We start from the raw sequence: 16,607 nt of genomic DNA on the forward strand, positions 1-16,607 counted from the left end.
GTCTGGTCTTGCCGGTGGTTTTGTTCTGCGCAGTTTCTGGGGAGGGTTGGATGCGTCCCCTGCTGTCCAGCCCTCCCCGCTCGAGGCCCCACGAGTCTGGGACCCTCAGTGGGAAGGGGGCTGGCATCGCTGGCGACCCACACATTCCTCACGTAGCTTCCGCTCCCAGGAAGGGGCTTTAAATCCTGTATATACTTTTTAGAGATTCTTTTAAAGTTTCTGAAATGCTTATGTGCATCTTTTCTTGTACACACTTTTGTGAAGATTTCAGGGGAAGGGAGTCGTCTGCCATTAAATGTTTACATTTGTGTTCTGCAAGACGCTGTCTCCGGGGACCATTCGGGGACCATTCTGTTCAGTGCGATCCTGGTGGTCCGGGAGATGGGGATTTCCGGGGCTAGTGATCGTGATCCCTTTTATCTTGCAACTGTAATGAGAATCTTTGACATGAACACGGCGAGGGACTCAACACGCTGATTCTCCTCCTGCCTCTACCATGAGTCTCCAGCCTGCAAAGCACTGGCAGCTGTGGTGCATGTGGGTGCTGCTACCCCGGCACGCGCCTCTTCCACGGGCACAGGTGTGTGGAGGCCGTGGTCAGAGCCTGGTGTCCTGGTTACTGCTGCCCGGGCGTCTGTATTTTGAGTAACTGCTCTGAGTTTTGCACATGAAGTTGTCCTCATCTGCTGGAGACTGATAAGAAAAAGGCGGCACAAAACATTCGCCGCCTCCGGTGAGCTTCCCGCAGCCATCCGGCTCCACCTGGGCACGTTCTCTGAGGCACGTGTCTCCCCCGCTCACCCTCGTCTGGGCACCGCAGCATCGGCAGACTTAGCGTCCAAAAACCCCGAGTGTGATTCTGGGCAGCGGGCCTGGCTTTAAGTCTGCCGTGACCCTGGGCACAGGAGAGGCCCAGCTGTGGGCTTAGGAGGAGAGAGGGACCAGCACCCAGCGTCAGGGCCGGAAGACAGCAGTGTTCAGAATTCCAGCCACTCATCTGAAGAAAAAAGGTGTGAACTGAGCTCTAAAGCAGCACGAGACGGAAATGATCTAGAAAACTTTGGATTTTTGACGTAAATTTTAATGTTTCATATTAATTTCTTGAAAATTTATTAAATGTCATTGAAAGCCTTATTACGATTTTCAGATCCTTTCAATAAACAAGACTTGTAAAAAAGAAGCTGGGTTAATAACACCTTTCTTCTGACGCCTTGTAACCAACATAGAGGGGTTGGGCAGGGTCACCCCCATTAAATCCTGGCCCCAAAATGCCCATCCACCGAGTGTGGGGCCGGCAGGCCGTCCTCCCCAAGGGGCTGTGTGGTGCCCCAGGGGCTGGGAGTGCCGCTGGCTCTTCTGGGCAAGGGGGCACTGCCCTGGCAGGGGGAGGGGTAGACAGAGGGACTCAAAATCGTGGGGTGGTGTTGCCTCGGGCAGGCTGTGTTTCTCCTGGAAGAGCCACTGAGACCAGGGGGAGTTGGGTCCCTGCATCCCCGGGGCCAGCAGAGCTGGAAGGGCCCCTCCATCCGGGCTGCCTAACTCAGGGGCAGCCACAAGCCAGGTGAGGACCTGCTGTCCCCTGGGCCCAGCCTGGGCACCGACATCGGCCTCCCTCCCTCCAGTGATGTGGTCCTCCCCGCAACCCCCCAACACCGCAACCCCACACCATCCCTGTTGTCCTAACAAGGCCCAGATGAATGTGGCTCAAGGCTTTGCCCGGAGCCAATCTGTGCTACATGCGTGCAAGGCCAGGAGAGACCAGAATGACCACCCCATGGGCACCTGCACCACCAGCACCCTGCACCGTTTTGGGGATGTGAAAGCCTGGGCTGTGGGCCCCTCCCTACTGACCTGGAGCACCTCTGTCTCCCCGGCCTGGAAGAGGCTGTGGATCAAGCCTTAAGCTTCCCAGCTTTCGGGAGCACAGAGGCCCCAAGACATCCTCGGGGGCTGCCGGGCTCAGGCCTGGGGCTTGGAAACCTTTTCGATCCTGAAGCGGCGGCATCCAGGGTCTCTGCCGGGCCAGCTCCAGCCTGTACCCTGGGCACCTCTGTGCTGGGCCTGGCACCTTCACCCTGCCTCCCACAGCCATGGTGTCTCCTCAGGTCAGGTCAGAAGGTGCTGCAGCCAGGCCCAAACACCTATCCCAATTCCTGCGGCCCCTGCGGGGTCTGGTGAGGCCTGTTCTGCTGGGAGCCCAGGAGGCTGCGACCCTGGAGCCGGAAGTCCGGTTGGGGGAGAGCAGGGTGGGGAGGGTATGGCAGAGGAGCTGGCCGGAGGAGCCCAGGGAAGGCTGGCAGTGCTGGGGATGTCGGGGACGGCAGGAGCTGGTACGTCACCGCGTGGTTCAGCCGTTTCCAGCACATCCCGCCCCAGAAGGATCTTGACCAGGGCATAGGCTGCCTTCAGGGTCTGGTAACACCAAGGAGCCAAGGCAGGCAGTAAACTGAGGCCACAACCTCCTTAGGAGCCTCCACCACCAGGACACGCACCGGAAAGAGGAAGGAGGCCCCTGCGGAGAGCAGGGTGGGCAGGAGTGGGTGGCCAGGACAGGCAGTACCTAGTAAGGGGTGGTGGGGACCCAGGAGCCACAGAGGAGCTGGCTCGGACACCCTGTGCAGGAGGCACTTGGGGCCTGTGCTCCGGCCTCACCAGGGCTGCCCCACACCCATATCCTGCTGATAAGCCCCAGGACCAGGATCCCCACCCAGCTGCTCTGCAGAGGGGACAGGAGGCCAGACAAAAAGATGGACAAACACACACACAGACACACCACACAGAAAAATAGGCGTGGGCACCACTGAGACACACACGGGCACCACACTCAGACACAGACACACACAGAAAAAGACACATGGACGCCACTGAGACGCACACACTCAGAGACACGCAGTGCGCTCTGGGAAACAGGACGGTTCCTCCAAACCAGCAAAGGGCCCAGGAAAGCATGGGTGGCCCTGAGTATGGAGGGTCTGAAGGCTGCGGGAACTTGCCCATGAGTGACCTTGGCCTGGAGAACTCCCTGGCCTCTTTCCCCACCTGCTGATGAGGACAAATTGCAGGGGCATGAGCGGCTGCTGCTCCCCCACCGCTGGACAGGTGACCGAGTGGCCTGCAGGCTGGGTCTCCAGGTGGGGACCCTCCCCGCTTCCTCCCCATCCATGGGGCCTTGGCACAGACCCCATTCTCTGGGCCCTCTGTTCACACCCCACACCTCCCTGCTGTCCTCAACGCCCCTTGGGAAACTTCAGCTCCTCTGGGCTGGCAGGTCTCACCCTCCCTGCTGAGTGGGAGCCCAGACCCAGACTGAGGCTGGCTGGGGGACATGGAGGAGCCTGTGGGCTGGGGGGACCCAGAAGGGGGCAGAACAGAGCTAGCCATGACCTTTCCTTCCTGCCTTCTAGAAGATCATCCAGGCCCTGAAGGCAGAGGAAAGGAATCCCACAGCCCATGGGCCCCTCAGCCTGGGGAGACCCTGCCCTGAGGTCAGCAGGGAGCCCAGGGAGGACCGTGTGGAGGACTCTACCCAGCCATGTCGCAGGCAGCACAACCCGGGAGGTCCCGGGAACCAGGGATGCACTTTGGAGGTTTGAATAGCGCCTGGACCCATCAGCCTCCCACACAGCGAGGTTTCCTGACTCCTAACTGACTCCACATCGTGTGGATAGAAATTCACTGAAATACATGACAACAGCATGCAGGCAGGAAAACATGTGCAATAATACAACAGCTCGATGTTCTCAATACAAAGCTCATGGAATTGACACAAAACACTAATAGAAAAATTGTCAAAGGGCAGAAACCGATGACTCAAGAAACAATATAAATAGCTAAGAAGTGCCAGGCACGGTGGCTCATGCCTATAATCCCAGCACTTTGGGAAGCCAAGGTGGGTGGATCACGAGGTCAGGAGATTGAGACCATCCTGGCTAACATGGTGAAACTCCATCTCTACTAAAAATACAAAAAAAAAAAAAAAAAAAATTAGCTGGGCGAGGTGGCGGCGCCTGTAGTCCCAGCTACTCGGGAGGCTGAGGCAGGAGAATGGTGTGAACCCGGCAGGCGGAGCTTGCAGTGAGCCGTGATCGCGCCACTGCACTCCAGCCTGGGTGACAGAGCGAGACTCTGTCTCAAAAAAAAAAAAAGAAATTTAAAATTAAAATTATTAATACACGCCTCCCAGGCAATATAGCAAAGAGAAGTGGGGCATGGTGGCTCACGCCTGTAATCCCAACACTTTGGGAGGCCAAGGTAGGTGGATCATGAGGTCAGGAGATCGAGACCATCCTGGCTAACAAGGTGAAACTCCATCTCTACTAAAAATACAAAACAATTAGCAGGGCGTGGTGGTGGGCATGTGTAATCCCAGCTACTCAGGAGGCTAAGGCAGAGAATTGCTTGAACTCAGGAGGCGGAGCTTGCGGTGAGCTGAGATCACAACACTGCACTCCAGCCTGGGCGAGAGTGAGATACTGTCTCAAAAAAAAAAAAAGGCCGGGCACGGTGGCTTGGGCCTGTAATCCTAGTACTTTGGGAGGCCAAGGTGGGTGGATCACAAGGTCGGGAGATGGAGAACATCTTGGCCAACAGGGCGAAACCCCGTCTCTACTAAAAATACAAAAATGAGCTGGGCGTGATGGCGCACGTCTGTATTCTCAGCTACTCAGGAGGCTAAGGCAGGAGAATCACTTGAACCTGGGAGGCAGATGTTGCAGCGAGCCAAGATCACGCCACTGCACTCCAGCCCGGGCGATGAGAGCGAAACTCCGTCCCCCCCCAAAAAAAAAAGAAAAAAAGAGTACTTTTTATAAATCTGCTTTTGAAATCATTTGGATACTACAGCGACCCTGCTGACCACAACAGCCGAGACTAGTGGGCAAATCACCAGACATTTCTGGGTTTCCTGCAAAGTAGGAAAATCTACTTTGTAAACTGCTCTCAAATTTATGAACTCCGTGTGGATCGTGAACTCAGGCACCAGGCAGATTGCACCCCACTGCGTTAATTTCACTTCTGAGTCTTTTATAATTTTCTTTATTCCTTTTTTTTTTTTTTTTTTGAGACGGAGTCTCACTCTATGGCCAGGCTGGAGTGCAGTGGCGCGATCTTGCCTCACTGCAACCTCCACCTCCTGAGTTCAAGCGATTTTCCTGCCTCAGCCTCCCAAGTAGCTGGGATCACAGGCAGCCGCCACCATGCCCAGCTTTTTTTTTTTTTTCATATTTTTTGTAAAGACGGGGTTTCACCGTGTTAGCCAGGACGGTCCAGATCTTCTGACCTTGTGATCCGCCGGCCTCGGCCTCCTAAAGTGCTGGGATTACAGGTGTGAGACACCGCGCCCGGTCTTTTCTTTTTTTTTTTTTTTTTAAGACAAGGTTCTCACTCTGTCGCCCAGGCTGGAGTGTGATCCTAGCTCACTGCAGCCTCGACCTCCCTGGTTCCAGCCATCCTCCCACCTCAGCCTCCAGAGTAGCTGGGACCACAGGCACCATCACCGCGCCCTGACCGGCTCCCGGGGGCGCTCCGCGCCCCTCCTCCTGCCCCACTCCTCTGGGACATCCCCACCAAAGACCCCGCGGGAGGAAACAGTCCCAGTCTCTGGCCCAACCGTGTTGCGGGCCCCACGGGAAAGCCTGGGGAAGGAGGCTGCCATCAGCGGACGCCCTGGCCAGGATCTGAAGCTTTACGAAGGTTCGTACAACGTAAAGAAGAAGAAGTGAAAGTTTAACGAAACGTAAAAGTAGTCTTTATTTATTTACGAGACGGAGTCTCGCTCTGTCCCCCAGGCTAGAGTGCAATGGCGCGATCGATCTCGGCTCACTGCAACCTCCGCCTCCGGGTTCAAGCGATTTCCTGCCTCAGCCTCCGGAGTAGCTGGGGCTACAGGCGCGCGCCACGAGGCCCGGGTAATTTTTGTCTGTATTTTTAGTACAGATGGGGGCAGTTTTACCATGTTGGCCAGGCTGGTCTCGAACTCCTGACCTCAGGCGATCCGCCTGCCTCAGCCTCTCAAAATGCCGGGATTACCGGCGTGAGCCACCTCCCCCGGCCAAAAGTAAACTTTTCTTTTTTCTTTTGAGAGGGAGTCTCGCTCTGTCGCCCAGGCTGGAGTGCAGAGGCGCGATCTCGGCTCACTGCAGCCTCCACCTCCGGGTTCAGGCGATCCTCCTTCCTCAGCCTCCAGGGCCGGGACTACAGGCGCCCCCACCACGCCCGGCGAATTTTTGTATTTTTAGTAGAGACGAGGTTTCACCTTGTGATGCGCCCGCCTCGGCCTCCCAAAGGGTTGGGATTACAGGCCTGAGCCACCGTGCCCGGCCCAAAAGTAATCTGTAAAGAGCCCTTTAGCTGCAACTTCATGAGAAAGTAACGCTAGGAAATCGCTCCACGAAGTTCCAGAGCCAGAGTCCTCGGGGCCGCGGGCAGGTGTGTCTGCTCCGGACGCCCCCAGCAGCGCGGGCGCCAGCCTGATGCGGAGGCCCCGCCCCCGAGCGCGCCACAAGCCAATCAGCGCCCTGAGGCGAGTCCTCACCCCGCGCGGCGGCCCCGCCCCCCAGCAGCTTTCCGTCAGGCTGGGCGGAGCTCCTTCCGCCAAGAGGCGCTTTTGTGTCTTCTAAGTTAAGCGTATTCAGTGGATTTCTTATTCCTTGAACCCAAACCTGGGGCCTCTGGGGCTTAGAGAGCGGCCTCCACAGACTGGCCGATCCCGCCCTGAAGTGCCGGCGGTGGAACAGCCCGGGCGGAACCAGCGGGCTGCCGCGGGGGTGGGGGCCGCTGTTTCCCCCTCCCATGTGCCTGCAGTGGAACAGCCCGGGAGGAACCAACGGGCCGCGGGGGTGTACTGAGCTCACCGTCTTCCTCCTCCCTCTGCCTGCAGTGGAACGGCCCGGGCAGAACCAACCGCGCGGCCGCAGGGAGCACTCAGCGCGCCGTGTGTCTCCCCCCAACCCTCCCCGTGCGCCTACAGTGGAACCAACAGACGGCGGCGGGGAGTAGGCGCGCCGTGTCCCCACCGTGTGCCTGCAGTGGAACGGCCCCGGCGGAACCAACGGGCGGCCGCGGAAGGGCACTAAAAACTCCTGTTTCCATCCCCCCATCTGCCTGCAGTGGAACGGCCCGAGCGGAACCAACGGGGAGGGGCGCTGAGCGCGCCGTGTTTTTACCCCCAGTCTGCCTGGAGTAGAACGGCCCGGGCGGAACCAACGGGTAGCGGCGGGGGCGTTGTGGGCCGCGGCGCGGTTCCCCGCTCCCCGGCTCCGGGCACTGAGGGGCGGCGCCCGCGGGGCAGCGAGGAGCCCGATGCCGGGTTCTGCGCGTCATTTTCGGCCCCGCGGGCGCCCCGTGAAGCCCACCTGGGTCCGCCCGCCCTGTGACACTCCCCATAGCCGAGCTCCGAGCCCCCTCCGCGGCCTCGCATCCGGCCCCTCCAGCGCGCGCCTCTCAGGCCCCGCCCGCCGGCGTCCCTTTGTTGTGAAGGCGGCGGGGCCCAGCGCTATGCCTGCGGCGGAGACTGCATCAGGCTGTTGGTGGGTTCTGCGTGCTGGGTGCTGTGCTCGGTGCTCGGTGCTGAGTGCTGGGTGCTGGGTGCTGCGAGGTCGGTGCTGGGTGATGGGTGCTGGGTGACGGGTGCCGGTCCTGATGCTGAGTGCGCGGGCGCCCGGGGTTCCCCTGCCCGGATTGGCTCCGGGGGGGTCCTTTCCTACGGCGGGCGCTGTGCGCGGAAAACGTTTTGCGAGCTGGCTTTGTTTTCACGTTCGGGAGTCCACGGCGACCCCCACGCCCTGAAACCCGGGAACGCGGTGTGCGTGGCCACAAAAAAAAAAAAGCAAAAATCTCCCGACAGCCGAGCTCCCGTTCGGTGGCTTTTTAGTTCTTTGTTTGTTTTTTAATGGAGCGCAACCTACTTTGCTCAGGAAGCCTGCACGTCACATTTTCAGGCCACACGAGCCCGTGTTTTAGGAAGGGTCGCTGAGGCAGGAGTAGGAAGGTTTTCCACGCCACTCACGCATTTTCAGTGTAGGCAAATCAGAAAACGGAGGGCAGAACGAAAATGAGCGGATCTGGGAGTCCAGGCTGCGCTTCGTCCACATCTGTAACAGATGTTTCCTGGTGAAGATGTGTAGGGCGCAGTGGGTTACCTGGGCGGGGGGGGGCACAGGGCACCCTCCTCGGGGTGCCTGTGGCGTTGGGCACTTGTGTGGTCTCCAGCTTCCGGGTGTTGGAAGGGAGTGTCCCCCTGCAGCCTGAGCCTCTGCCAGATGGTTTCCTTGGGAGGAACTCCCAGGGGGAGGTCTGAGTTCCGGGGCATGGTTTGAAGATTTGGGACACGTTTTGCCTGAAATGCCCTTCTGGCTGTTTGAACCCACCTGGACTTCCTGACCAGGGGCACGGATTGTTAACCTCTGGTGCAGGGGCCTGGCTAGGAGAGGTCTGCACAGTTGGACAGGGTGCAAAGTGACGCTTTGTCATAATCCGGTGCTCAGATTCCTGTGGTGGGACGAGCAGCTCCTGTGGCTTTATCCCATTTTAAATCCAGGTTTTCTTTTCCTTCTAGTCCTCGGGCTCCTCCCGGGGACCCTTGTCCAGACAGCGGAAGGGAAGGATGTCACTTCTGAGATGAGGTTCAGAAAGGCCAGGGCTCCTGTCCTGGCTGCTGTCTCCCCCTCCCTGATGAGCTTGCTGGATGAAAGCTCCTGTCAGGCTGTGGGGTGTCCTGTGGAGAAACTGGCAAGAAACTGGTCTGGGGCCTTTCCACCTATAGCCAGCAAGGAACTGAACCCAGCCAGCATCCACGTCATTGAGCTCAGAGGTGGACCCCAGCCCCAGCTGAGCCTTCGGATGAGGCCACAGCCCTGGTCCACGGTGTGATTGCAGTTTCAGGAGGGGCCTTAAGCTAGAGGCGCCTGGCTAAGCTTCCCACAGATTCCTGCACCACAGGAGCCGACATCAAAAGCATTTGTTGTTTTGAGCTGGTAAGCGTGGAGTGACTGTTACAGGGCAGTAGAGAAGGGACATGTACCCTTTGTTCTTTTTATTGGCCTTTTAGAAGTTGTCCTCTGTGCCGGGCGCGGTGGCTCAAGCCTGTAATCCCAGCACTTTGGGAGGCCGAGACGGGTGGATCACAAGGTCAGGAGATTGAGACCATCCTGGCTAACCCTGTGAAACCCCGTCTCTACTAAAAAGTACAAAAAACTAGCCGGGCGAGGTGGTGGGCGCCTGCAGTCCCAGCTACTGGGGAGGCTGAGGCAGGAGAATGGCGTGAACCCGGGAGGCGGAGCTTGCAGTGAGCTGAGATCCGGCCACTGCACTCTAGCCTGGGTGACAGAGTGAGACTCCGTTTCAAAAAAAAAAAAAAAAAAAAAAAAAAAAAGTTGCCCTCTGTGAATCGCTTGAACTTGGGAGATGGAGGTTGCAGTGAGCTGAGATGGTGCCACTGCACTCCAGCCTGGGCAACAAGAGCGAAACTCATTCTCCAAAAAGAAATAAATTATCTGTGAAATATGTTTTTTTTCTTTTTTTTTTTTTTTTTTTTTTGAGACGGAGTCTTGCTCTGTTGCCCAGGCTGGAGCAATGGCACAGTCTCAGCTCACTGCAGCCTCCGCCCCCCAGGTTCAAGCGATTCTCCTGCCTCAGCCTCCTGTGTAGCTGGGATTACAGGCCCCCACCACCACACCTGGCGAACTTTTGTATTTTTAGTAGAGACAGGGTTTCATCATGTTGGCCAGGCTGGTCTTGAACTTCTGACCTCAGGTGATCTGCCCGCCTCAGCCTCCCAAAGTGCCAGGATGACAGGCATGAGCCACCATGCCCGGCCGACTTTTTTTTTTTTTTTTTGCCTGTTTTTCTAATTGGTTTGTAGGAATTCTTTATACAGTCTGCATATTAATCCTTTGTCATGTTGCAAGTATCTTTTCCCAGGTTGTGGCTGTTCAGTTCACTTTGAGGTATGTATATATATATTTTTTTGTTTTTTTGTTTTGTATTGTTTTGTTTTTTTGAGACAGAGTTTTGCTCTTGTTGCCCAGGCTGGAGTGCAATTGTGCGAGCAGCTGGGGTTATAGGCATGCGCCACCACACCTGGCTAATTTTGTATTTTTAGTAGAGACGGGGTTTCACCGTGTTAGCCTTGATCTCCTGACCTCGTGATCCACCCGTCTCGGCCTCCCAAAGTGCTGGGATTACAGGCCTGAGCCACCGCGCCCAGCCATTTTTTTTTTTTTTGAGACAGGGTCTCTCCGTGTCACCCAGGCTGGAGTGCAGTGGCGCGATCTTGGCTCACTGCAACCTCCGCCTCCTGGGTTCAAGCAATTCTCCTGCTTCAGCCTCCTGAGTAGCTGGGATTACAGGTGCACACCACCACGCCTGGTTAATTTTTGTATTTTTGTAGAAACAGGGTTTCACCATGTTGGTCAGGCTGGTCTCGAGCTCCTGACCTCAAGTGATCCACCCGCCTTGGCCTCCCAAAGTGCTGGGATGACAGGTGTGAGCCACCGCGCCCGGCCCACTTTGTGGTACACTTTGGTGAAACAGAATTCTTTGTTTAGCCAATTTAGTCCACCTGACCCTTTTTTTAATGGGTCATGCTTTTGGGGTTTGATTAGAGAAATTATTGTCCTACCCCAAAAAGGGTCAGGAGGACATTCCCTTATATTTTCCTGACCATAAAGTTTGGTGTTTTTTTTTTTTTTTTTTTTTGAGACGGAGTCTTGCTTTGTTGCCCAGGCTGGAGTGCAGTGGCGTAATCTCGGCTCACTGCAAGCTCCGCCTCCCGGGTTCATGCCATTCTCCTGCCTCAGCCTCCTGAGTAGCTGGGACTACAGGCACCCGCCACCACGCCCAGCTAATTTTGTTTATTTTTAGTAGAGATGGGGTTTCACCGTGTTAGCCAGGATGGTCTCAATCTCCTGACCTCATGATCCGCCCGCCTCGGCCTCCCAAAGTGCTGGGATTACAGGTGTGAGCCACCGTGCCCGGCCAGCATAAAGTTTTACACATTTAAGTTTCTCATAAGAACAGGCCACCTGGGTTCAAATCCTGACGCGGCTGCTGTGAAGCCCTGTCTTACCTTTGTGTGTCTCACGTGGTGATAACGGCACCTTCCCCAGAGGGCTATTGTGTGGATTCACCGCTGTGCAGAGGGCCTCGGACCCTCCAGCAGCAGAGTCAGGGCTGCGTCCGTGTTACTCGTTGTCGCCGTGTGTCTACTGATACGGGATCAGAATCCGGTTTTTCTTTTCCCCTGGCGTGGACAGCTGCCTGGTATCATAGACTGAATAAGGCTTGCTGCTTCAACAATTGGTGGTGCCTCCATTCTGCACACGCCAGACCTGTTTGTTTGTTTGTTTGTTTGTTTTGAGAGAGTTTCACTCTGTCACCCAGACTGGGGTGCAGTGGTGCAATCTCAGCTCACTAAAGCCTCCGTCTCCCAGGTTCAAGCAATCCTTGTGCCTCAGCTCAGCCTCTCGAGTAGCTGGGACTACTGGCACCCGCCACCACGTCCAGCTAATTTTTCTATTTAGCAGGGTTTCGCCATGTTGGCCAGGCTGGTCTCAAACTCCTGACCTCAGGTGATCCGCCTGCCTCTGCCTCCCAAAGTGCTGGGATTACAGGCGTGAGCCACTGCGTCCGGCCAGCATATGCTAGGCCTGTTTCGAGGTCCTTATTCTTTTGCATTTGTTTACTCGCCCAGCCCTGCACCGAGGTCTCAGACTGAACTAGAAGTCCTCCTGTCTTGGGAGGACAGCTGCCGCCCCCTCCCCGCCCTGCCGTCTCCTCGCAGGACGTGTTTGTTCTACCCATCGTGTGTGCATAGTCTCCCTCTGTGATTGACACGTGTCTCATAGGGCTGGATCTATCTTGAGACTACATAGCCTCTTGTTTCTAAGCTTTTTTTTTTGAGACGGAGTCTCGCTCTGTCGCCCAGGCTGGAGTGCAATGGCGCGATCTCCGCTCACTGCAGCCTCCGCCTCCTGGGTTCAAGTGATTCTCCTGGCTCAGCTTCACTGAGTAGCTGGGACTACAGGTGCCATCACACCTGGCTAATTTTTTTGTAGTAGAGATGGGGTTTCACTGTGTTGGCCAGAATGGTCTCGATGTCCTGACCTTGTGATCCACTACCTCAGCCTCCCAAAGTGCTGGGATTACAGGAGTGAGCCACCGCGCCCGGCCGTTTCTAAACTTTTACTCAGTAGTTTTAGTGTCTCTTGGTGACACTGTGTGATTGGGATTATTGTGATGGTTGCCACATGGTGGCTTCTCATTCCCTCACTCTGATGATCATGGATTGACTTTGTGCTGAAAGAAAGACTTCCCCTCCGTTGCCATTCATTCATCAGCATGGCCTTGTGGGCTGTTGTTTTACTGGGGGTTCTGATCCTTTACTGTGTTATTTACTCTGCCTTTCAAGCCCCCTGAGCCCTCCCTCAGCCAGCTCTGAGTTCATTCCTGGAACACAAACTTTCGGTGCAGCTAACCTGACAGCTCCTCGCATCTTTCCCACCACAGCCCAAGAATCAGTCATTTTTCAAAGAAGCCTGGTTGGCTTTAGTGGAGAATGATATAGATTATTTTTGGTTTTGTTCTGTTGTGTTTTTTAGACGGAGTCTTGCTCTTTGCCCAGGCTGGAGTGCGGTGGTGCAGTCTTGGCTCACTGCAACCTCTGCCTCCTGGGTTCAAGCGATTCTCATGCCTCACCCTCCCAAGTGGCTGGGATTACAGTCACCCGCCACGACTAATTTTTTTTTTTTCTTTTGAGATGGAGTCTCCGTCTGTCACCCAGGCTGGAGTACAGTGGCCCGATCTAGGCTCACTGCAACCTCCGCCTCCCGAGTTCAAGATATTCTCCTGCCTCAGCCTCCCAAGTAGCTGAGACTACAGGCGCCCGCTACCATGCCTGGTTAATTTTTTTTTTTGTATTTTTAGTAGAGACTGGGTTTCACTATGTTGGCCAGGCTGGTCTTGAACTCCTGACCTGGTGATCTGCGCGTCTCGGCCTCCCAAAGTGCTGGGATTACAGGAGTGAGCCACCGTGCCTGGCCTAATTTTTTGTATTTTTAGTAGAGACTAATTTTTTGTATTTTAGTAGAGACTAATTTTTTGTAGTTTTAGTAGAGACAGGGTTTCGCCATGTTGCCCAGGCTAGTCTAGCACTCCTGAGCTCAGGTAATCTGCCTGCCTCAGCCTCCCAAAGGCTAGGATTACAGGCGTGAGCCACCACGTCCAGCCCCGTTAGTGGAGAATATTTAGAAACCAAGGTTAGGGTGCTGGCGGCGCTGTCCATGTGTCGCTGTCTCTGGGCAGATGTGCTGTGTTCAGGTGTGTGCGTGCGTGCATGTCGCCTGTTCACCCATCTGTTACATCCCGTGCACTCTGGCCCAGTAGCACCATCACAGGCAAACACCATGGGGGTCATTCCGTCCATCTTCCTTTCTTCTTTTTCTTTTTATTTATTTATTTATTTATTTTTATTTTATTTATTTTTTTTTTTATTTTTTTTATTTTTATTTTTTGAGACAGAGTCTTGCTCTGTCCCCCAGGCTGGAGTGCAGTGGCGCGATCTCGGCTCACTGCAAGCTCCGCCCCCTGGGTTTACGCCATTCTCCTGCCTCAGCCTCCCGAGTAGCTGGGACTACAGGCGCCCGCTACCTCGCCCGGCTAGTTTTTTTGTATTTTTAGTAGAGACGGGGTTTCACCGTGTTAGCCAGGATGGTCTCGATCTCCTGACCTTGTGATCCGCCCGCCTCGGCCTCCCAAAGTGCTGGGATTACAGGCTTGAGCCACCGTGCCCGGCATATTTTATTTTATTTTTGAGACAGCCTGGCTCAGTCGCCCAGGCTGGAGTGCAGTGGCGCGATCTTGGCTCACTGCAAGCTCCGCCTCCCAGGTTCACGCCATTCTCCTGCCTCAGCCTCCTAAGTAGCTGGGACTACAGGCGCCCACGACCACGCCCGGCTGATTTTTTGCATTTTTTGGTAGAGACGGGGTTTCACCATGTTAGCCAGGACGGTCTCGATCTTCTGACCTCATGATCCACCCACCTCGGCCTCCCAAAGTGCTGGGATTACAGGCGTGAGTGCCTGGTCTTTTTATTTTTTTGAGACACAGTCTCTTGTTGCCCAGGCTGGAGTGTGGTGGCATTATCTTGGCTCACTGCAACCTCCATCTCCTGGGTTCAAGTGATTCTTTTGCCTCAGCCTCCCAAGTAGCTGGGATTACAGGTGCATGCCACTGCACCCAGCTAACTTCTATATTTTTAGTAGTGATGGGGTTTTGCCGTGAACTCCTGACCTCAGGTGATCCACCTGCCTTGGCCTCCCAAAGTGCTGGGATTACAGGCATGAGTCACTGTGCCCAGCCTCTTCTTTTCATTTTTATTTTAATTTTTTCACTACAAGAAGGACTTCCTTTCCTATTTGCATCTCTCTTCACTTACAGTATGAAGTCTGTCTCCCGTCATCTACAAAATATTTATGTGTTTGCCCAATCCAGAATTCTAACCCATGACTCAGCAAGAAAAAGAAAAGAAAAGGGAGGCTGGGCGCGGTGTCTCACGCCTGTAAATCCCAGCACTTTGGGAGGCTGAGGCGGGCAGATCACGAGGTCAGGAGTTCGAGACCAGCCTGACCAATATGATGAAACTCCCATCTCTACTAAAAATACAAAAATTAGCTGGGCATGGTGGCTCACACCTATAATCCCAGCACTTGGGGAGACCAAGGCGGGCGGATCACCTGAGGTTGGGAGTTTGAGACCAGCCTGGCCAACATTGAGAAAACATGTCTCTACTAAAAATACAAAATCAGTGGGGCATTCCTGTAATCCCAGCTACCCGGGAGGCTGAGGCAAGAGAATCGCTTGAACCTGGCAGGCGGAGGTTGTGGTGAGCCAAGATCTTGCCATTGCATTCCAGCCTGGGCAACAGGAGTGAAACTCCATCTAAAAGGTAAAATAAGTACAAAAATTAGCTGGGTGTGTTGGTGGGTGCCTGTAATCCCAGCTACTCAGGAGGCTGAGGCAGGAGAATCGCTTGAACCTGGGAGGCGGAGCTTGCAGTGAGCTGAGATGGTGCCACTGCACTCCAGCCTGGGCGACACAGCAAGACTCCATCTCAAAAAAAAGAAAAGGGAAAATCGTGCTTAAAGCTTAGTATTTGTTTGGAGCTCCTTGTGTGTCTGGATCTCAGTGTGTGTCTGGAGCTCCTTGTGTGTCTGGAGCCCTTGTGTCCGTCACCTGTGCACCCGCATCCAGCGTACATGCACCCGAGTTCCCGTGGCTTGTTCTGCTTCTCCCCTCGGTGATTGTGTCGTTCATTTGATCTGTGGTGTGGTTGATGCATTTGAGTTCGTATTCCATTTCAGAGACCCTTTTCCCCTACTCTTGTTGATCTAATTATTTTTGCTTTTTTTTTTTTTTTTTTTTTTTTTGAGACGGAGTCTTGCTCTGTGCCCCAGGCTGGAGTGCAGTGGCACGATCTCGGCTCACTGCAAGCTCCGCCCCCCGGGTTCACGCCATTCTCCTGCCTCAGCCTCCCTAGTAGCTGGGACTACAGGCGCCCGCCACCACGCCCGGCTAATTTTTTGTATTTTTTTTAGTAGAGACGGGGTTTCACGGTGTTAGCCAGGATGGTCTTGATCTCCGGACCTCGTGATCCGCCCGCCTCGGCCTCCCAAAGTGCTGGGATTACAGGCTTGAGCCACCGCACCCGGCCTATTTTTGCTTTTTATGCAAGTGACATATTTTCATGGTTCCAGAAGTCAGACCTGGAGCCGCCTGCCTCACTCCATCCACTCCCGCCCGCCTCACTCCACTCCGCTCCCGCCCGCCTCACTCCACTCCGCTCCCGCCCGCCTCACTCCACTCCGCTCCCGCCCGCCTCATTCCACTCCGCTCCCGCCCGCCTCACTCCACTCCGCTCCCGCCTGCCCCGTCACTGAAGAGTCTCCTTATTCTTGGGTGTATCTTTCCTGTATTTTTTCTTTTTTTTTTTGAGACAGGATCTCACTGTGTTGCCCAAGCTGGAGTGCAGTGGTGAGATCACAGTCACTGCAGGCTCATCCTCCCAGACTCAAGTGGTCCCCCCACCTCAGCTGGGACCACAGGCCTCAGCTGGGACCACAGGTGCATACCACCAGGCCCAGGCCTAATTTTTGTACTTTTTTGGTAGAGATGAGGTTTCATCATATTACCCAGGCTGGTATTGAACTCCTGGGCTCAAGCGATCTTCCTCCCTCAGTCTCCCAAAGTGCTAGGATTACGAGCATGAAACAACACCCCCGGGCAAAAAATGTTCCAACTTGTTTTTTTTTTTGAGATGGAGTTTTTGTTCTTGTCGCCCAGGCTAGAGTGCAATGGCGTGATCTCGGCTCACTGCAACCTCCACCTCCCAGGTTCAAGCGATTCTCCTGCCTCAGCCTCCCGAATAACTGGGACTACAGGCATGCGCCTCCATGCCTGGCTAATTTTGTATTTTTAGTAGGAGATGGGCTTCACCATGTTGGTCAGACTGGTCTTGAACTCATGACCTCAGGTGATCTGCCCTCCTCGGCCTCCCAAAGTGCTGGGATTACAGGCGTGAGCCACAGCGCCCGGCCAAAATTTTCCAACTTTTT

General features: G+C 55.0%; 1 protein-coding gene across 13 annotated transcripts in view; it reads left to right on the plus strand.

The window, feature by feature from the left end:
- Positions 1 to 7,467: 7,467 nt before the first annotated feature.
- SLC35E2B (solute carrier family 35 member E2B) overlaps positions 7,468 to 16,607 on the plus strand; it is a 40,237-nt gene continuing 31,097 nt past the window's right edge. For 9 of the 13 annotated variants that reach the window (XR_012427531.1, XR_012427534.1, XR_012427532.1 and 6 more), the window contains exon 1: positions 7,468 to 7,526. The gene's annotated coding sequence lies outside the window, so the exon portion shown is untranslated. Of the gene's footprint in view, positions 7,595 to 16,607 lie in introns of all 13 variants that reach the window. The other 4 variants (XR_012427533.1, XM_045388435.3, XM_074023385.1 and 1 more) reach the window with 1 other exon arrangement.

Source organism: Macaca fascicularis, chromosome 1 (assembly GCF_037993035.2).
Source record: "Macaca fascicularis isolate 582-1 chromosome 1, T2T-MFA8v1.1".
Lineage (NCBI taxonomy): Eukaryota > Metazoa > Chordata > Mammalia > Primates > Cercopithecidae > Macaca > Macaca fascicularis.